The sequence below is a fragment of the Mus pahari genome, chromosome 16 (assembly GCF_900095145.1).
Source record: "Mus pahari chromosome 16, PAHARI_EIJ_v1.1, whole genome shotgun sequence".
NCBI classification, from domain to species: Eukaryota; Metazoa; Chordata; class Mammalia; order Rodentia; family Muridae; genus Mus; species Mus pahari.
In genome coordinates this window covers 62,513,959-62,533,017 of record NC_034605.1, presented here as the reverse complement: position 1 = coordinate 62,533,017, position 19,059 = coordinate 62,513,959, and positions in this window count along the sequence as shown.

The following is a 19,059-nucleotide window of genomic DNA, read 5'->3' as shown; positions in this document are numbered from 1 at the left end:
GGGGGTGTGCCTCAAGATCTGAATTAAAGGCTGTGTCATCCCACCTCAAGCTCTGGATGAAAACCCCCTGTTCTCAGCCTCAAGATCCAGATTAAAGGCATGTTGTCTTCCTGCTTCAAGACCGGATCTCAGGTGTGCCCTCCATTTCTGCGTTGTAGTTCATTCCTGATATAGTCAAGTTAACAATGGAGAATAGATATCACAGTCCTGTTCCTTCTTAAGCCTCAGGAACCTAACCCTGGATACTAAGTAACATGTTTGCCAATTGGCATGATTTGCTGCCACCTCGTGGTTACTATAAGTACTGCTACTATGAACACATGCAAGTGCTCCTTTGGGGTTCTGCCTCCTGCATTTTGGGGATTTAGATCTAAAAACGGAATTACTGGGCCATATGATTGTTTCATATTTAACTTTTTGAGGAATTATTAATTAGTTCTCTGAACAAAGATGTTTGAGGACAGGCCCTTGGGCAGGTATAGTTTGTTTCCTGTTCTCACATGCTCTCATATAGTAACAAACTGGGATCTGGCCTTGGTACCTCTCCATCCCATCCCCACCTGGCTCCCTGTGTCAGGTCACATGGGCTGCTAGCTCATCTGACACATCAGACACATGTCCCCTGCCTCAAACCTTCCCCAGACACATCCTGGGCCCACAGTGGACTTCCTTGGGTATAGCCGATGTCATTGTAACCGGCGGAAATGTAGACATTCTAAAGAACTGTCTTCAGTCTGTCAGACTACTGAAACAGTGGAGCCCAAAGCAGTGTGAATTTCTCTGGAGCCCCACGCAGGGAGAAGGAAGGGATTCGGGAAAGAGACAAGCCTAACTTGACTCTCAGAAGAGAGATTTCACACAGTTCGAACAACTTGTCAAACCACCTCACCAGACTGAATCCCGGGCTCCAACGAGTCAGTGGTGGGCGGGACCTCACTTTGATTGACACTGCTTACGTGGGCTCATCCTCTGCCCTTTATTTAAACGTTGATCTCACTTCTGGACACTGATGATGGACTTGAGGAATCTGCTGGACCTTTGTTCCTCTTTCCAATATGGCCACATTTAATGACAACCCTTATTCTGCTTTTGGTTATTAACTCTAGCAATGTGACTCTTTTTACCTGACTTACTGGAACTGGGTGGCTAAATGTGGTTTAGGGCACAGGTTGCCCCCCCCCCCCCAATTCAATAACACTCTGACTAAGGTAAGTCTGAGAAAGCATGGGCCATGCAAGGAACCAAGCCCTAGGAAAATAAGACTATGAATAGAGTATGGAACACCCCACCCCCATCCATGCTGGGGTTCAAGGTAGTGTGACTCCAGTCACATATTATCCAGCCTTACTTTCCTATCTGTGTGACCCCTGACACGTGGTGTGAATTATACCTCACAGATCACACATTAGCTAATAACTAAGCTTCCATTTCCTCAGGATGAAGACCTCCATACTCCCTCCCCAGAAGGGACCTTAAAGAGAAGACACCTTTGCTTTGTCTCTTGGGGCTGAGACCCTTCTGCAGCACCAGCCCTGTATGGCCAGTTATTAGAGACCTTCTACCTGAAAAGGACAGCCTGTCTCAAAACTCCAGCAGAAACCACAACATAGTGGTTTAGTTCTCTTCCTGTTTTGTTCTCTTTCTCTATTAGAACAAGAATACAGAGAGAGTCTACAATCCCCGCCACCTTAATGCTGGTCGGGAGATATACATTGAATAGTGGCACATTCAGTATGTGTTTCCTCTAGGGGCTCGTCGTGGCCAACAGCTCAGCATGTTTCTTTTGTCATTTTTGTTTTATGTTATGAATCTTAACAACATCCCTCCTGAATTTCAAAATCCTCTAAAGATCTGAATTCCTTGGAGCTACCAATTTGCACATTAATTGGCCTCTGAGACTTCTGTGATCTTAAATGTCACTGAAAAAGGGGGGCCAGGATGCAATGCATGCAATTCAACAGCAGAGGGGGCAGGAGTGCATGCATGCAGTTCAACAGCAGAGGAAGCAGGGATGCAATGCATGCAGTACAACAGCAGAGGGTGCAAGAGTGTATGCATGCAGTTCAACAGCTGAGGGGGCAGGCATGCAGTTCAACAGCAGAACTTACACCTAGCAGGTACCATGCTCTTAGCCCAATCCCCAGCACCACAAACAGAAGCAAAAAATAAAACAAACCCAGGAGTTGCTTTAAAAACAGCGATGAGTTTAACTGTGCCAACCAGAAGTTTGCCATCATGAGTTGGGCATAGTTGTCCAGTGTTATGCGCTTATTAAACCTTATTAAACACGTACACAGAGGCCTCGCCAGTTAAGAACACGTGCTACTCTTACACAGGACCCAACCTCAATTCCCAGCATTCACATCAGCTGACTCACAGCTACCTGCAACTGTAGTGACCGGGGATCTGGCGCCCTCTTCTGGCATTCAACGGCAGCTACACTCAGTTGCACATACCCCGACCCAGACACATATGCATAATTAAAAATAAATAACCCTTTTTAAACACAAAGACAAAAAGAGAGAGGGAGAGATTTTTTTTCCAAAAGTATGTGAGTCAGCCAAGATGGAGGCAGATGGACAGGAAGAAGATCCTGATCCCTCGTGGTTTTAAACAGCCACAGGTGGTTATGAATATCATATAGGGATAGAATAATTGGGATAACTTATCTGATCTAGGTGGACAGCTTGTATCATTATCAATTGGCTCTGAAATTATTGTGTGGGAATCTTGTGAGTTGAGAATATGTGTGCCAAAATAGCATGTGACATGTTACAGTGTCATATCATAGTAGACTGTCATGTCATGCATCCACTGTAATTTTATTTTTGTTTTTCTGGGTTGGTTTGTTTTTTAACTTTTTGTTGATTCTTTGTGAATTTCTCACAGTGCACCCCAATCCCCCTCATCTCCCCACCCCTCCATATCTGCCCTCTGCCCTTGCAGCTTCCCCTGGTAACCCAATCACAAAAGTCACTTGATATGCACTCACTGATAAGTGGGTATTAGCTCAGAAACTTAGAATACCCAAGATACAATTTGCAAAACACAAGAAAATCAAGAAGAAGGAAGACCAACGTGTGGATACTTCATTCCTCCTTAGAATAGGGAACAAAATACCCATGGAAGGAGTTACAGAGACAAAGTTTGGAGTTAAGACGAAAGGATTGACCATCCAGAGACTACCCCACCTGGGGATCCATCCCATAATCAGCCACCAAACCCAGATACTATTGCACATGCCAGCAAGATTTTGCTGAAAGGACTCTGATATAGCTGTCTCATATGAGGCTATGCCAGTGCCTGGTAAATACAGAAGTGGATGCTCACAGTCAGCTATTGGATGGAACACAGGGNCCCCAATGGAGGAGCTAGAGAAAGTACCCAAGGACCTGAAGGGGGCTGCAACCCTGTAGGTGGAACAACAATATGAACTAACCAGCACCCCCAGAGCTGGTATCTCTAGCTGCATATGTAGCAGAAGATGGCCTGTTCAGCCATCATTGGGAAGAGAGGCCCCCCTGGTCAGGCAAACTTTATATGCCCTAGTACAGGGGAACGCCAAGGCCAAGAAGTGGGAGTGGGTGGGTAGGAGAGTAAGGAGGGGGGAGGGTATAGGGGACTTTCGGGATAGCATTTGAAATGTAAATGAAGAAAATGTCTAATAAAAAAATTGAAAAATAAATAAATAAAGTCAATCATGGAATCTGAGGTTTCTTGCAGTGTGTCACTAACTTACGCCCAAACAGTTTTACTTGCAAATGTTTATTGCAGTGAGTCCTTGGTCTGGCTTTGCTACACCATCAACACTGAATCCTTGCTGGGACTCCTCCCAGGTATCCCGTGGTTACTCTGTATCGGAGGTCCTACAGCTCTGGTTTAGGAGGACCGGCCCCTTCATGAGCTCCAGCAGTTCATAGATGGGATAGATGTTGGGGTGGGCTAACTCAAAGCCCTAGATCAGTGGTTACGTGGTAGGTGAGTCGGTCAGCCCACCAGCTCACCCACGCCCCTTCACCAGAGCCAGGTCTACTGTGCTGTCTAGGCTCTCCCAAGTGCTGCAGCCAGCGAGGTGCAGGGCCAGGGAGGGCAGGGCCAACCCTGTGTTGTCCTTAAACGTCAACATGGCCCCAGGCCAGTGACATCCACACAGCTTTCGGTGGTAGCATGGGCCACAGACATTGACACAGACCCCTGATGCTGCTGGGGTACAGACTGAGACGTGGCGTTTGACAGCAGCGTGGGTCAGGACATCCCATGGTCTCTGGTAGCAGCACAGGTTGCTCACAGAAAGCTGATCCTCACCACCCTCGCTTCAGCCTCTTCCTAGGACCCACACCATTCTGCTTCTCTTTCTCTCATCTCTCCACCACACACTTGCTTATCATAGCGGTACCTGCCCGTGCAGCGTGGTACCTGGCAGGCCTCTGGGTGTCTTCTGTTCACTGTTTTTGTTTTACAAGACATGGTCTCTCAGGGTAGCCCTGACTGTCCTGGAACTCGCTCTGTATTAGCACATACCTATTCTCTGCACTTAGCAAGCTATGAGTTTCCATGTTAACCAGCATCCCATAAACAAAGAAAGCCCTCTGCTTATGTCTGAGAGCAGAGCTAATCTATGGGTAGAGACTCATTTAGAGGGCATTTTGAGTCTTTGTTCATTTTACAGAACAATGGTTCTCCCTGGGCCTTTGAGCTTCACTGTAAGTTATGGGCCAGATTTACAGTATTAGACATGTGTTTTCTCCTGTGGAGCAGGCCTTGAGTCTAATCAGAAAGCAGTTGGTTACCTCCCACAACATTTGTTCCACCACTGCACACACACACACGTCTTACCATACCGGTCATTATTGAAGTCCACAGGGTTCACAGCTGGGTGAGGCTGGCCAGAGCTTGATCTCCCAGAAGCCTGCACAACACCTTGCAATGCTATGTAATCCAGACAGCTTCATGGCCAGCACCAGTGTGACATTGTTCTCCATGTCCTGTGATGTTGTGTGTGGTGTCTCCATGTCCTATGACATTGTGTGTGGTGTCTCCATGTCCTGTGATGTTGTGTGTGATGTCTCCATGTCCTGTGATGTTGTGTGTGATGTCTCCATGTCCTGTGATGTTGTGTGTGACTTCTCCATGTTCTATGACATTGTGTGTGATGTCTCCATGTCCTGTGACATTGTGTATGATGTTTCTATGTCCTGTGACATTGTGTGTGATGTCTCCATGTCCTGTGATGTTGTGTGTGATGTCTCCATGTTCTGTGACATTGTGTGTGATGTCTCCATGTTGTGTATGACTTCTCCATGTCCTGTGACATTGTGTGTGATGTCTTCAGCAATGGGATCTTACCATCATGTCCTGGAGAGCAGCCTACAGCAATGGCAGTAGGCTATATTTTTGGTGTCCAGGACACTTTGGACCAACAGCTCTAGGGGAGATGCACAACACCTGGTACTGGGGGTGGGGGCCGGGGGTGGAGGGCTTGTTGTTTGGTTGCCTGTGGCTTCTGGAAAGACTGCCACCTAGTGGGCAAAGCCAATTCTGACCGTTGTTTTGTTTTTTGTTTTGTTTTGTTTTAAATAAATGACTTTATCTGGGATGCAAAACTTTCGCTATACTAAAAAAATAAACTCTGTACCTACCATATCTTCTTGCCTTGCTTTCGATTAAGGAAATTTTCTAGTAGACTGAATAATAAAATTTCTAATAAGTAGAAATGAATCAAATTTCTAATAATTTTTTTTAAACATGCTATATTTTACATTATCCTGGAAAAAAATAGACAATAAGGTTTGGGTCTCCAGAGATCCACTGGAAACAGGAGCCACTCAGATAGGCTCCTGCTGTGTAATCAGAAGTGGGTCTACGTTCTAGTGTGTTCAGCTGGGGGAAAGAAGAAGCCAGAGAAAGCAGGAAGTAAAGAGGTGGAGAAGAACAGACAGGGGTGAAGGGGAGACACTGCAGAGTAAAGGCAGAGAAGAACAAGAGAAGGTGAAGCAGGAAAGCCAAGGCTGCTGCCGTTTGAGTGGTTTGTGTGTGTTCCTCCAAAGAGTCATGCACTGGAAGTCGGGTCCCCAGTGTGGCTTGTGGGACCTTTAAAGGAAAGGGCTAGAGGGAGGCCACGAGATTTGGGGGTCATCATCCTTGAAAGAAGTAAGTATAATTCTATGGTGATATCAAGTCATTAAAAACAAAAAACCATCTGAGTCCCGAATCTGATTCATTTTGTACCACGCGATCGCCACTGCAGCTGGCTAATATCCTTTCTGTTTCTCCACAGTTATGTGCCCAGCCAAGGGCTCCTAGTGAGGATGTTAATGCCATCCTGGTTACAAGGCTGAGGCCACCAGAGCGGTGAGCTAAAAGGATCACTGGCTTGTGTGACTCAGTCACGGTGCTTTAGAAGCGACTTGGCCATTTTCATAGCATTTCAGGAACCTGGAATCCCAATTCTCAGAAGGAAAAACAGGGACTCAATGAAAGGTCAAAGGTGGCTGGGCTACACAAGTTCCAGACCAGCCTGGGCTACAGAATGAGTCCCTGTGTCAAAAAAGGGGGGGGGGGCACTGGAGAGATGGCCCAACAGTTAAGAACAATGGCTGCTCTTCCAGGAGACCAGGGTCTGGTTCTCAGAGGCCACACGGAAGGTCACACCCATCATCCACAGTCCCTGGGGATCACAGTCTGTGCCCCTTCTGAACTCCTCCAGTGCTGTGTGGGCATCATGAGAAGACAAATGACGGTCAGGCAAAACACCCATATGCATAAATGTTTTTCTTTTAAATTTTTAATAAATAAAATAAAGAACTAAAGGTCCCAGGAACCGGTAAGACAAATAGAACCCAAGGTTATAGCTCAACAGTAGTGTTCACTAACATACATAAGGTCCCTAGTTCCCAGCACTGAAAAACAAAAAACTTTCATCTCTCCCCAACCCCGCCTCCCATTCCTCCGAGAATCCCCCAATCTACTCATGCTCCAGCCGTGAGATTTTCACCAGTGCATACACAGTACTGATGCCACACTCTTTCCTGGTGTTCATTCCTCCTACCCCAGGATAACTGAGTTATCTTTATGCTCTTCCTGCTAGAACGTAAGCTTGGAAAGGCAGAAGTTTCTAGCCATTCTGATTTTTTCCTTCCCGTTCTATTAACAGAGTAAACTCTGGCACAGGCATGGTGAGCACTTGGTATGAGGTAGATGTTTACAAGATAAGGAAGCGAATAGGATAAATGAGGCGATGGTAGGTCCACTCTAGAACCGAGCAAGCCAGTGTATTCCTGTGGTCTGTTCTGCTTCTCAATGGACACCCTCTCTCGTGGGCAGAGCACATTTTCATTTGCAGATACCCCCTGACCTTTGACTTCTGCTGCTTTTCTGCAGAGACAGCGTGACTCCCTAGCAACCGCTGGCTATCTTTCCACTAGAATAAACACTGCTTCTGTTTGTCCAAAACAGAGATATCACAGGAGGCTTGTGATGGTGAATATAGCACCAGTAAGCAGGGTTCAACATCGCCTGTGTTTTCCAAAGCAAAAATACTGCTGGGAGAGACAGCATGTGCCTGTGGTTATTGTACGAGGGAGGCTGAGGCAGGAGGATTACAACCTTTGAATCCAGTCTGCTCTATTGAGATACTTACTTGCAAATGAAAACATACAAAGAATAGCATACCCCTGGGGCGCTCTGCACCAAAATGACTTTGCAACCAGTCCCACCCAGTTTCTTTCTATTCATAAGGCTGCCCAACAAATTCATGTTTCTCTGGTTCATCTCCTTTTGTGTTGGTATATGTTTATTAAAGTTATTAAAATTGAAATCATATCTTCATGAGGCTCACAGGTTAGCATTAAGCCTCCACTCACATTGTCTGGTATCTACATTCATCCGGTCCCTGTTTCTCATTAGCTCATTCTACTGCCTATGCTCCCCTCCTCTGCCTGTGTTCCTCCCTGGCCTGTGCTCCCCTCCCCTGCCTGTGCTCCCCTCCCTCTGTGTCTCCTCCCTTCCTGTGTTTCTCCCCTCCTCTGCCTGTGCCTCCTCTCTGCCTGTGTTCCTCCCTGGCCTGTGCCCCCCTCCCTCTGTGCTCCCACCTTCCTGTGTTCCCCCTGCCTGTGCTCCCCTCCCTGCCTGTGCTCTCCTCTGTGCTCCCTCCCCTGCCTGCTCCCCTCCCCTGCCTGTGCTCTCCTCTGTCCTCCCCTCCCCTATGCTCCCCTCCCCCTGTGCTCCCCCTGCCTGTGCTCCCCTCCCTGTATTCCTGTGCAAAGGGAGAAAAAGAACACGTTCCAGTCTCCAGCAGCTGGTATATTTTTTAGCTGACACATCCTGGATTATTCTAAAAAGAGAAGCAGCCGAAGAAGCTATAAGAACTGATGATTCTAAGACTCCCTGGGCGCTGCCCCAGGCAGCTCAAGAACGTGTTTATTCTGAGTCACTCCAGTTTTCTAGAAGGGAGAATATCATTAGTTCTCCTTTCGGCAGACCCCTGTGTCCTGCATGCTGGTTCTAGTCCACAGCAGGGGCGGGGGGGGGGGGATCCAAGCTCACCTCCACTCACACAGCTCAACATCATCTCTCAGTTACTTTAATTATTGACTGCCTGCTGCCTACAAAGATTTTACAGTGTTTGTGGGTTTTCCTTGACGACTGAACCTAGAATCTTGTGCTTGCTAGGCAGGCAAGCATAATTCCACTGACCACTGTCACCAACCTTTGTTATCGTTGTGTTTAAAAGACATGGTCTTATGTAGCCCAGACTGACTTCAAAATCATCACATACCCGAAGATCACCTTGTACTCCTGGCTGGTGCAGGAGAATCTTGAGTTCAAAGACAGCCTGGGTACCTACTAAAATCCTGCCTCGAAATATGACAGCAGACCAAACTTGGGAGATAAAGACAGGAGGGCCAGGAGTTCAAGGTCATCCTCAACTAAATGGTCAATTCAAGGCCAGCAAGGGCTACATGAGACCCAGCATCAAAAAAAAATGAAACAAGATGCTGGAGATGGCTCAGCCATTAAGAGCACTGGCCGTTCCTCCAGAGGATCTGGGTTTGGTTTCCAGCACCCACACGGTGGCTCACAACCATCTGTAACTCCAGTTCCAAAGGATCTGATGCCCTCTTCTGACCTCCAAGGATACTTCACACAGGTGGTACACAAACATGCATGCAAGCAAAACATATAACATAAATACATCTGGAGCAGGGGAGAAGACCACCTACAATAGCTTTGCCATTTTAAAAATAACAGTAGCCAGGCGGTGGTGGCGCACGCCTTTAATCCCAGCACTCGGGAGGCAGAGACAAGCGGATTTCTGAGTTCGAGGCCAGCCTGGTCTACAGAGTGAGTTCCAGGACAGCCAGGGCTATACAGAGAAACCCTGTCTCGAAAAACCAAATCAATCAATCAATCGATCAATCAATCAATATAACAGTAAGACAGAGTCAAGCCGTGTAGCACCAGGACTGGAAGCTTCAGACGTATTTGAGAACCCACGTGTCCTCAGAAGAAACCCAGGTGTTTTGAGATTTTTTTTCCTTGGTGCTGAGAAAGACCAATGGCAAAGTAGCCAGGAGCTGTCACAAATGAGACAGTGCAGAAAGTCACCTCTGAGCCAGACTCCAGAAAGATGTGCAATGGCAGTCAGTGAAGAGTGAGTCCAAGATTCACACCAGTGAGGCTGGACCAGCCCAGGCCCAGTTAGCAGATACTGCAACACCAAGAGAGGCTGGACTGTGCCTGAAGGGAAATGGCTCAGCTGGTTAGACAGCTTTTGCAGAGGGCCTGAGTTCAGTTCCCAATACCCATGGTTGTTGGCTCCCAACCACCTGCAACTCCAACTCCACAGAATCAAGCACCCTTTCCTGGCTTCACTGACCATTGGTAGCCATGTGTACACACACACTCACACACACACACACACACACACACACACACACGGGTGGGGTGTGTGTGACAAACCCAAATATGGTAATTCAAGCCTAAAATTCCAGTGCTTGGGTTCCTAATCTAGAAAGATTACAATGAGTTTGAAGTCAGCCTTAGCTATATAATGAGTTCCAGGCCATCCTATACTACAAAATGAAATCTCATTTCCAAAACAAACAAACAAACAAATAAAATCACCCCCAAGTAAATATAATAAAAGACAAAGCCATAATGATTTGGCTTAACCATTTTAAGTGGCTTTATTTTTAATTGTTAAATTCCACAAAATTGGAAAAACAAAAACAAACAAACAAACAAATAAAATCACCCCCAAGTAAATATAATAAAAGACAAAGCCATAATGATTTGGCTTAACCATTTTAAGTGGCTTTATTTTTAATTGTTAAATTCCACAAAATTGGAAAAACAAAAACAAACAAACAAACAAAAAATCCTGCTTCAGGGCTGGCAAGATGTCTCTGTCACTAAAGGAGCTTGCTGCTATGCCTGACAACCTGACTTCCATCTGCAGGACCCACCCAAGGATGAGCAAAACCTGAAAGTTGTCCACCGATCTTCACGCACATGCATAGGCACAAACAGGTACTTGCTCAACCCAAGAATGAATGAATGAACTAAGAATTAAAAAAGAAAAAAGTTCCAAAGGGAACGAATGAGAGAAGTTTCTCATGGAGACATAGGGAGGCTGGAGGAAGCAGAGCAGGCTGGTCACTTCAAAGTCACTGAACAGAGAACGTCACAGATGTCCAGCATCGAGCCTGTTTTTGTATAAGCACTAGAAAAGAGGGGACCTCCATGGCCACACCAGCTAAAACTAACCTGGTTTAGAAATTGGCTCTAATCTCCACATCCTGGTTTATCCAAAGGTCAGAAAAACAGATGAGTTTCAGTTTTGTGCAGTGGGACATCAGCTGACTCTGTCTGATGTCTCACCTGCTGTCTGGCTGTTCCAGTGACCTCTTTAACACTGACTTCTCTGCAGACACCAGGGAGGCAAGAGTGTCACCCAAACAGCTGTGTGTGTCTACATGTCTCCCTTCACGTGTGTGTGTCTGTGTGTACTTCTCTGTGCGTCTGTGTGCATGTCTGTGGGTATATGTGTGTATGTCTGTGTGTCTGTCTCGTTTCTTTCCATCTCTGTTTCTTTCTCTGTCTGTCTCTCTCTGTCTCTGTCTCTCTCTCTCTCTCTGTGTGTGTATGTCTGTGTGTGTGTCATCTGTTTACATCTCTGTTTCTCTGTCTGTGTCTGTGTCTGTTTCTGTCTCTGTCTGTCTCTGTGCCTCTGTTTGTCTGTCTGTCTGTCTCTCTCTGTGTGTGTATGTGTGTGTGTGTGTATTGTCAAGGACTTTTCTTGCTAATAATAAGTCCATATGATCATATCACTAAGTATTATCTAAGAAAAGTGGAGGAGGAACATGAATAGAGTGTTAGGAGACAGATATCTCAATGGGAAGAAAGGATTTGAGGGGCTAAAGTGATGGTTCAGTGGTTAAGAACACTTGCTGCTCTTGTAGAGAACCCAGGTTCAGTTCCCAGGACCTAGAGGATGGCTCACATTTGTAACCCCAGTTACAGGGGATCAGATGACCTCTTCCAACCTCCATGGTTACTTGGCACATGTGTGGTAGGAATATAAATATACAAGCAAAACACTCATACACACAAAATAAATGGACCTAAAATATTTATTTATATTTATTTGTTTGAGACAGCACTTCACTGTGTAGCCCAGGCTACCTCAGACTTCAGCCCCTCTGAATATTATAATTATAAATATTTGGTAGAAGGATCAGTAGTTTGAGGTCATCCTTAGTCATAGCCAGCCTGGGCTATAGAAGACCCTGTCTCAAGGAAAAAGATGGAGGATACTGCATATTCATCAAAGGAAAAAATCCACCAAGACGATATTTCCGTTTTAACATCTATGCCTTAAATACAAGAGCACCCACGTTTGAAAAAGAAGCATTACTACAGCTTAAACCACATACTGATAATGGGAGACTTCAATACCCAACTCTCCTCAATGGAAAGGTCATCCACACAAAAACTAAACAGAAATGCTGGAAGTAGCTGAAGTTATGAGTCAAATGAACCTAACGGGTATTTACAGAAGATTCCACCCAAACACAAAAGAATGCACCTTCTTCTCAGCACCTCACCGAACTTTCTCCAAAATGGACTACATCCTGTAACACAAAGACACAATAGATCTTTAGATACAATAGATTCAACAGATACAAGAAAACTGGACAGCTCTCTACTCAAGACAGAAATTGAAAGAAATGAAAGACTTTCTAGAATTCAAAAAGTGAAGACACAACACACCAAAACTTATAAGACACAAAACTTATAAGACATGAAAGCAGTGCTGAGAGGAAAGTTCTAAATGCCTTCATGGAGAAATTGGGGAGATCTCATGCTAGCAACCTAACAGCACACCTGAGAGCTCTAGAACAAAAAGAAGGAAGCGGGCCCAAGAGGAGGAGTAGACAGCAGGAAGTCATCAACTTGAGGGTTGAAGTCAACAAAATAGAAACAGAACAATATGAAGAATCAATGAAACAAAGAGTTGGTTCTTTGAAAAAAATCAACAAGATAGAAAAACTCTCATTCATACTAACCAAAAGACCGAAGGAAAATGTCCAAATTAATAAGATCAGAAACAAAAAGGAGATATAACAACAGACACTGAAGAAATTCAGAAAAGCACAAGGACATATTTTAAGAACCTATACTCCACCAAATTGGAAAATCTAAAAGAAATGAATAATTTCCTCAGTAGATAACACTTATCAAAATTAAATCAAAGCCAAACAAATTAAATAGACCTATAACTCCTAAGGAAACAGAAGAAGAAATTAAAAATCTCACAACCAAGAAAAAATCCCAGGGCCAGATAGTTTTAGCTCAGAATTCCATGAAACTTTCAAAGAAGGCTAATAACAACACTTCTTAAAGAATCCCACAAAATAGAAACAGATGGAACATTGTCAAATTTTATGAGGCCACAGTCGCCCTGAAACTCAAACCACACAAAGACTCAACAAAGAAAAAGGAATTACAGACTAGTTTCACTCATGAACATTGATGCAAAAATACTCAATAAATACTTATAAACCAAATTTAAGAACATATCAAAACATCCACCATGATCAAGTAGTCTTCATCCCAAAGATGCAGGGATGGTTCAACATACAAAAATCCATCACTGTAATCCACAATATAAACAAATCGAAAAGAAAAAAACCAAACAAGATCATCTCATTCAAAGCAAAGCAAAGCAAAACAAAACAAAAACTCCTTTAACAAAATCCAACACCCCTTTATGATAAAGGTCTAGAGATATTAGGGATACAAAGGATATACCTAAACATAATAAAGGCGATTTACAGAAAGCCTATAGCCAACCTCAAATTAAATGGAGAGAAATCAAAGCAAGTCCACTAAAATCCAGAGATTAGATTAGATTAGATTTGTTTTACATTCTCTTCATAGCTACTCAATATAATACTTGAAGTTTTAGCTAGAACAATAAGACAACTGAGGAGATCAAGGAGATACAGATTGGAAAAAAAAGAAGTCAAAGTATCATATTTGCAGATGATATGTTAGTATGCATAAGTGGGATAAAGGTTCTACTAAGAAAGTTCTATAGTTGACAATCAGTCACCCTTGTGAAGGTCTAGGTAAAATGGTAAAAGCTAGGTAACTGTCTAGCCTACCGTTTTGTGCTGTTACTAACATTGTAAGAAAACGTGCTCATACACTTTGTTTCTACTATTACAAGAAGACTTCCACAAGCCCAAGCTGATTACATATTTTGTTGTTCTGTGCCCTTGGAAACCAATCATGATATAAGTCAGTAAAACTGCTTTGTATAGTTACCCACAATAAGTGTAGAACTGACCCAACCACCTGGCAGCACTTCCTGCACATGTGTCTAAGCTTTTATAGTATCTGCCTTTATAAGCTGCCCCTGGATGGCCCCGAACATGAAAAAGACACCTGCATCTATTTAAAATAAGACTTCCATTTTGAGTAGGAGTCCAGTAAAGTTTAAGTTCCCAAGATCTCCCTGGGAACTGACATCCTACTTGACAGAAAAGGACATATATATTTTGGTAACTGACATCCTGGTTGGCAAGTTAAGACATGAATGTTAAACAAGGTAAGTCACTGCCACAGTTGAACATCCCAACCAATGGGAGCCAGATAAATGTACAACAAAGACGTGCCCCTATGGAAATCTCTGATCCCTAAATTCTGATTGGTGGAATAACTTGGCACAGATGTTTATGGAGTTTTAGGCTTAAAAACCCTGTAGGATCTTAACTCAATGCCATGGTTCAGTTCCTGAATCTGGATCACTGCCCTGATCAATCAGTCCTGGGGAATATACTCAATAAACTATCCCTTTCTGACTGAGATCAGTGTTTATGTGGTTTGTGAGGCGACTCCTGGACCCCAACAGCCCTTCTATATACAAATGACAAATGGACTGAGAAAGAAATTGGGGAAACACGACCCTTCACAACAGCCAGAAGTAATATAAACTATCTTGAGACAAATATAACCAAGCAGGTAAAAGACTTGTGTGATTAAAAACTTCAAGTCTTTGAAGAAAGAAATTGAAGAAAATATCAGAAGATGGGAAGATCTCCCATGCTCATGAATCAGTAGAAATATATAATAGTAAAAATGGCCACCCTACCAAACCAACCTACAGATTCAATGCAATCCCCATCAAAATTCCAACACAATTCTTCACTGACCTTGAAAGGACTATGCTCAACTTCATGTGAAAAAAAAGCAAGCAAATAACAACAAAAACATGCAAATTAAAACAATCTCGAACAATACAATAACTGCTGAAGTTATCTCTATCCTTGACTTCAAAGTTGTACTACAGAGCTATAGTAATAAAAACCACAGTATTGGTATAAAAGCATACATTAATCAATGGAATCAAATTGGAGATCCAGACACAAATTCACACATCTATGGCCACCTGATCTTTTATGAAGAAGCCAGAAATACATGGTGGGAAACAAGAAAGCATCTTCAACAAATTGGGCTGGTCAAATTGATTTTCTGCATGTGGAAGAATTCAAATAGATCCATATTTATCAACCTGAAGAAAGTTCAAGTCCAAGTGGATCAAAGATTTCAACATAAAACCAGACACACTGAACCTGATAGGAGAGAAATTGGGAAAGACCCTTGAATACATTGGCACAGGAGACAACTTTCTGAACAGAACATTATTAGTGCACACGCTAAGATCAACAATCAATAACTGGTATCTCATGGAACTAAGAAGTTTCTGTAGCAAAGGACATCATCAATCAGACAGAGCAGGAGCCTACAGAGCTTTGTACAAGCTCCACATCTAATATCCAATATCCAAAATATATAGAGAACTCAAGAAACTAGATATTAAAAAACCAAACAATCCAACTTAAAAATGGGGTACAGATCTAAACAGAAACTTTTCAGTAGAGGAATCTCAAATGCCTGCGAAATGCTTAAAGAAATGTTCAACATCCTTAGCCATTACAGAAATGCAAATCAAAATGACTTTAAGATCTCCTCTTACATCTGTCAGAATGGCCAAGATCAGTAACACAATGGTAGCTCATGCTAGTGGATCAAGGGAACACCCCTACATTGCTGGTGGATGTGCAAATTTGTACAACCACTATGGAAATCAATATGGTAGTTCCTCAGAAAATTAGGAATTGATATATTTCAAGACCCAGCTGTAACACTCTTGGGCATATGCCCAAAGGATGCTGCATTGTACCACAACACTTGCTGAAATATGTTCATTGTGGCTTTATTTATAATAGCCAGAATCTGGAAACAATCTAGAAGTCCCTCAACTGAAGAATATATAAAGAAATTGTGGTACATTTACACAATGGAGAATTACTTCATGGTTTTTAAAAAAATAACTGTTGTGGGAAATATTTAAAAAAAAATGAACCGGCAAATTCCCACTCTTGTGCCCATAACTCTCTGCCCCGTGGGTCTGGCTGACCATGAACTGGCGGCCAATGGCCAACCTGTCACGTGAAGATTCTCTGGCCCAGAGTTCCTGAAATGTCTCCACCCAGCTCGTTAGGTTCCCACTGGTGGGTTGCTACCAGACCAGCCCGATACTTCAAACCCCCCACAGCCTTTGTAGTACACCTCCAGCAAACCCACACTTTGCCACCATACCTTTCTCTCTTGAACCCAGACAAGCCACCACGTGAAAGGAAATGCAACACAAACTTAGTTCAGAAACAACTAAAATCCTACCTTGTAAGTCTTATTAAGTCTAAATTCTCCAGTGAGTAAGCCTGACGGATCCACCATTGAAGCCAGGTGACACTCGTAGCTATAACTCGTCTTCACACTATCCCTGTCTCAAAGGACCTCACTCTCTCCTGCTTCCTCTCTTCCTCCTTCCAACCTGGAAGTTCCACCTACTCGCCCAGTGATTGGCTCCTTTATTCACTAGGGGATTGGTTCACAAGAAGTCACCTGAGTATGACTCACTTCTTGTCTGCAGCCCTTCCCAGGAGAGCAAAATTAGCATCAACATACAAACAGCACCAGGCCCATCCATAACAAATGACATCATGAAATTTGCAGGCAAATGGATGCAACTAGAAAAAAAAATCATCCTGAGTGAGGAAAACCAGACCCAGAAAGACAAATACAGTATATGTTCACTTATATGTGGATATTATATTTGGTATATGTTAAGTAAATGATAATAATGGAACAATCCACAGACTCTGAGAGATTAGGTAAAGAACGGGTATGGGAGGAAACATGGATATATCTAGGAGAGGAAAATAGAATAGAATCTAAGGGTGACCTGCGGGGGAAGATGGGGACAGGATCGGATGGATCAGGTGGACCGGAGTGATGAGGGGAGGGGTGCGGGTCGAGACAGCTGGAATTGGGTGGCATTTGGAAAGTGGAGTGGAGACTTCCTGGAATCTCTAAAGTGAAGACTCCTAGTCAGGGAGGGTATGGACTCTGAATATCTTTAGTAGCTAGGCAAGGCTCTCCATTGATGGCACTAGGTTACATTTGGTTGAGTTGTTGGCTGAAGAGGTCCTGTGAAGACCCTAAACAACTGAGACTGATTCTAGGACAGATAGCCACCCTCTAAAACTGACAGTGAGTCCCCAGCACGGCTGAGGACGACATCCACACAGCTCATTGAACATAGAAAAGTCCGACTGGGGAGAACTTGGAGACTTCAGTCACTATGTTCTAGTCTCTGAGCACTCTGGAAAAGAAACCTGGACACCAATCCAGCCGCAAAACCCTCCACCTTCAATCTGTTCTAACTGTATGGTGTCATAGAAATTGTAGAAGTGGCCAACCAATGTTTGGTTTAACTTGAGGCTCAGTCCCTGAGAGGGAACCCATGTCCTATACTGCCAGGATGGCAGGAGGAAGAGACTGGATAGCTCAGAGACTTAAGGTAGAAGAACCAATCACAGCTGGAAAAGGAGTCAATGAAATGATTCCTAATGATATTCTGCTATACTCATAGATCGGCGCTCTGTCCAGTTATCACCAGAGAGGCCTCCACTGGCAGCAGATGGGAGGGGGTGAAGAGACTCACAGCCCCACATTATGCAGAGGAAGTGTGTAGATTCGTGGTCTCCATTGAGCCTCTCCCCTCAGAGATCGGGAAACCCTGTGGAAGAAGGGGAGTAAAGATGGTAGGAGTCAAAGGGGATGCAGGACCCACTGAGTCAACCAAGCAAGGCTCACACAGGCTTACAGAGACTCAATCAGCAAGCACGGGGTCTGTATGGGTCTGCACCAGGTCTTCTACGTGAATATATGCTATGGCCATTAGCTTGGTGTTCTTGTGAGTCTCCTCACGGAGGGAGGGAGTGTGTCTTTGACTCTTTTGCCTGCTCTTGGGACTTTCCCTCCTATTTGGTTGTTTATCTAACCTTGATATGAGGGCTTATGTCTTGTATTATTGCATCTTGTTTCGTCCTGTCTGGCTGTCATCTCTTGGAGACCTGCTTCTCTTTTCTGAAGAGGGAATAGGGGAAGTGGATCTGGGTAAGAAGGGAGGTGTCCGGGAACTAGGAGGACTGGAAGCGGGGGGGGGGGAGCAGGGGGGAGGACTGTGACTGAAATTGGATAAAAGAAGCATGTATTTTCAATTTTACAAGTTCAGAAATAAACTTGTATTGGGGGACTATGTGGACCGCTTACAGAGCGCTACAATAAAGAAACACGGTAAGGATGGAGAGAGACAAGGGAAGAAGCAGAGGTCAGAGTGCAGCTGCTGAGTCAGACCCTGCGTTCTCACAGATAGCTCACTTCTGGCTTCATCCCAAGCCCCAGCCTCAGCACTCAGGAGGCTGGAGGCAGGAAAACTGCTGAGAGTTTGAGGCCCGCCTGGGCTAACACAGTGAGTCCCAGGCCAGGCTGAGCTATAGTGAGACCCTGTCTCAAGACAAACAAACAAACAATGGGCTTGGAGTGTAGCTGGGTGATAAGAGTGCTGGCCTGCCTGACTTCTGCATCTCCCAGCACAGCAGAGGAGAAGAGAGGAGGGGGAAGAAAGAATAAATGGGGTTCAGAGGGGACTTCGATGTAACATGACCTTTAAGCAGAAATAAAAAAGACCAAGAGAATGTGACATACATATCCAAAGGAAGACTGAAACAGCGGAGAAAGATGGGAAATTGTAGAATATGGGAAAGAAACATCTTACTTGTCAGCCGAAAGTCAATAACTGTAATGCAACTCACAACAACAATAACAACAACAAATTACTTGTGAACACCAGAGAGCCACTTAAGGTCAAAATGCATAAGACTTTTGAGTTTAGCGGTTTCCTTTCTTCTATAAGCCTGCACTCTTCTTTGAACCTCACAAGCGAGATTATAATCCACATTTACAGTCAAATCACTTTTTAAAACTTTCTTTTCTTTTGAGATAGGATCTTGCTATAAAGTCCTGCATATCCTGATACTTGCTATATAGACCAAACAGTCCTGAACTTGTGGTAATCCTCCTGCCTCAAGCACTGGAATTACACTTCTCTCCCCCTCCCCTTCCCCTTCCCCTTCCCCTTCC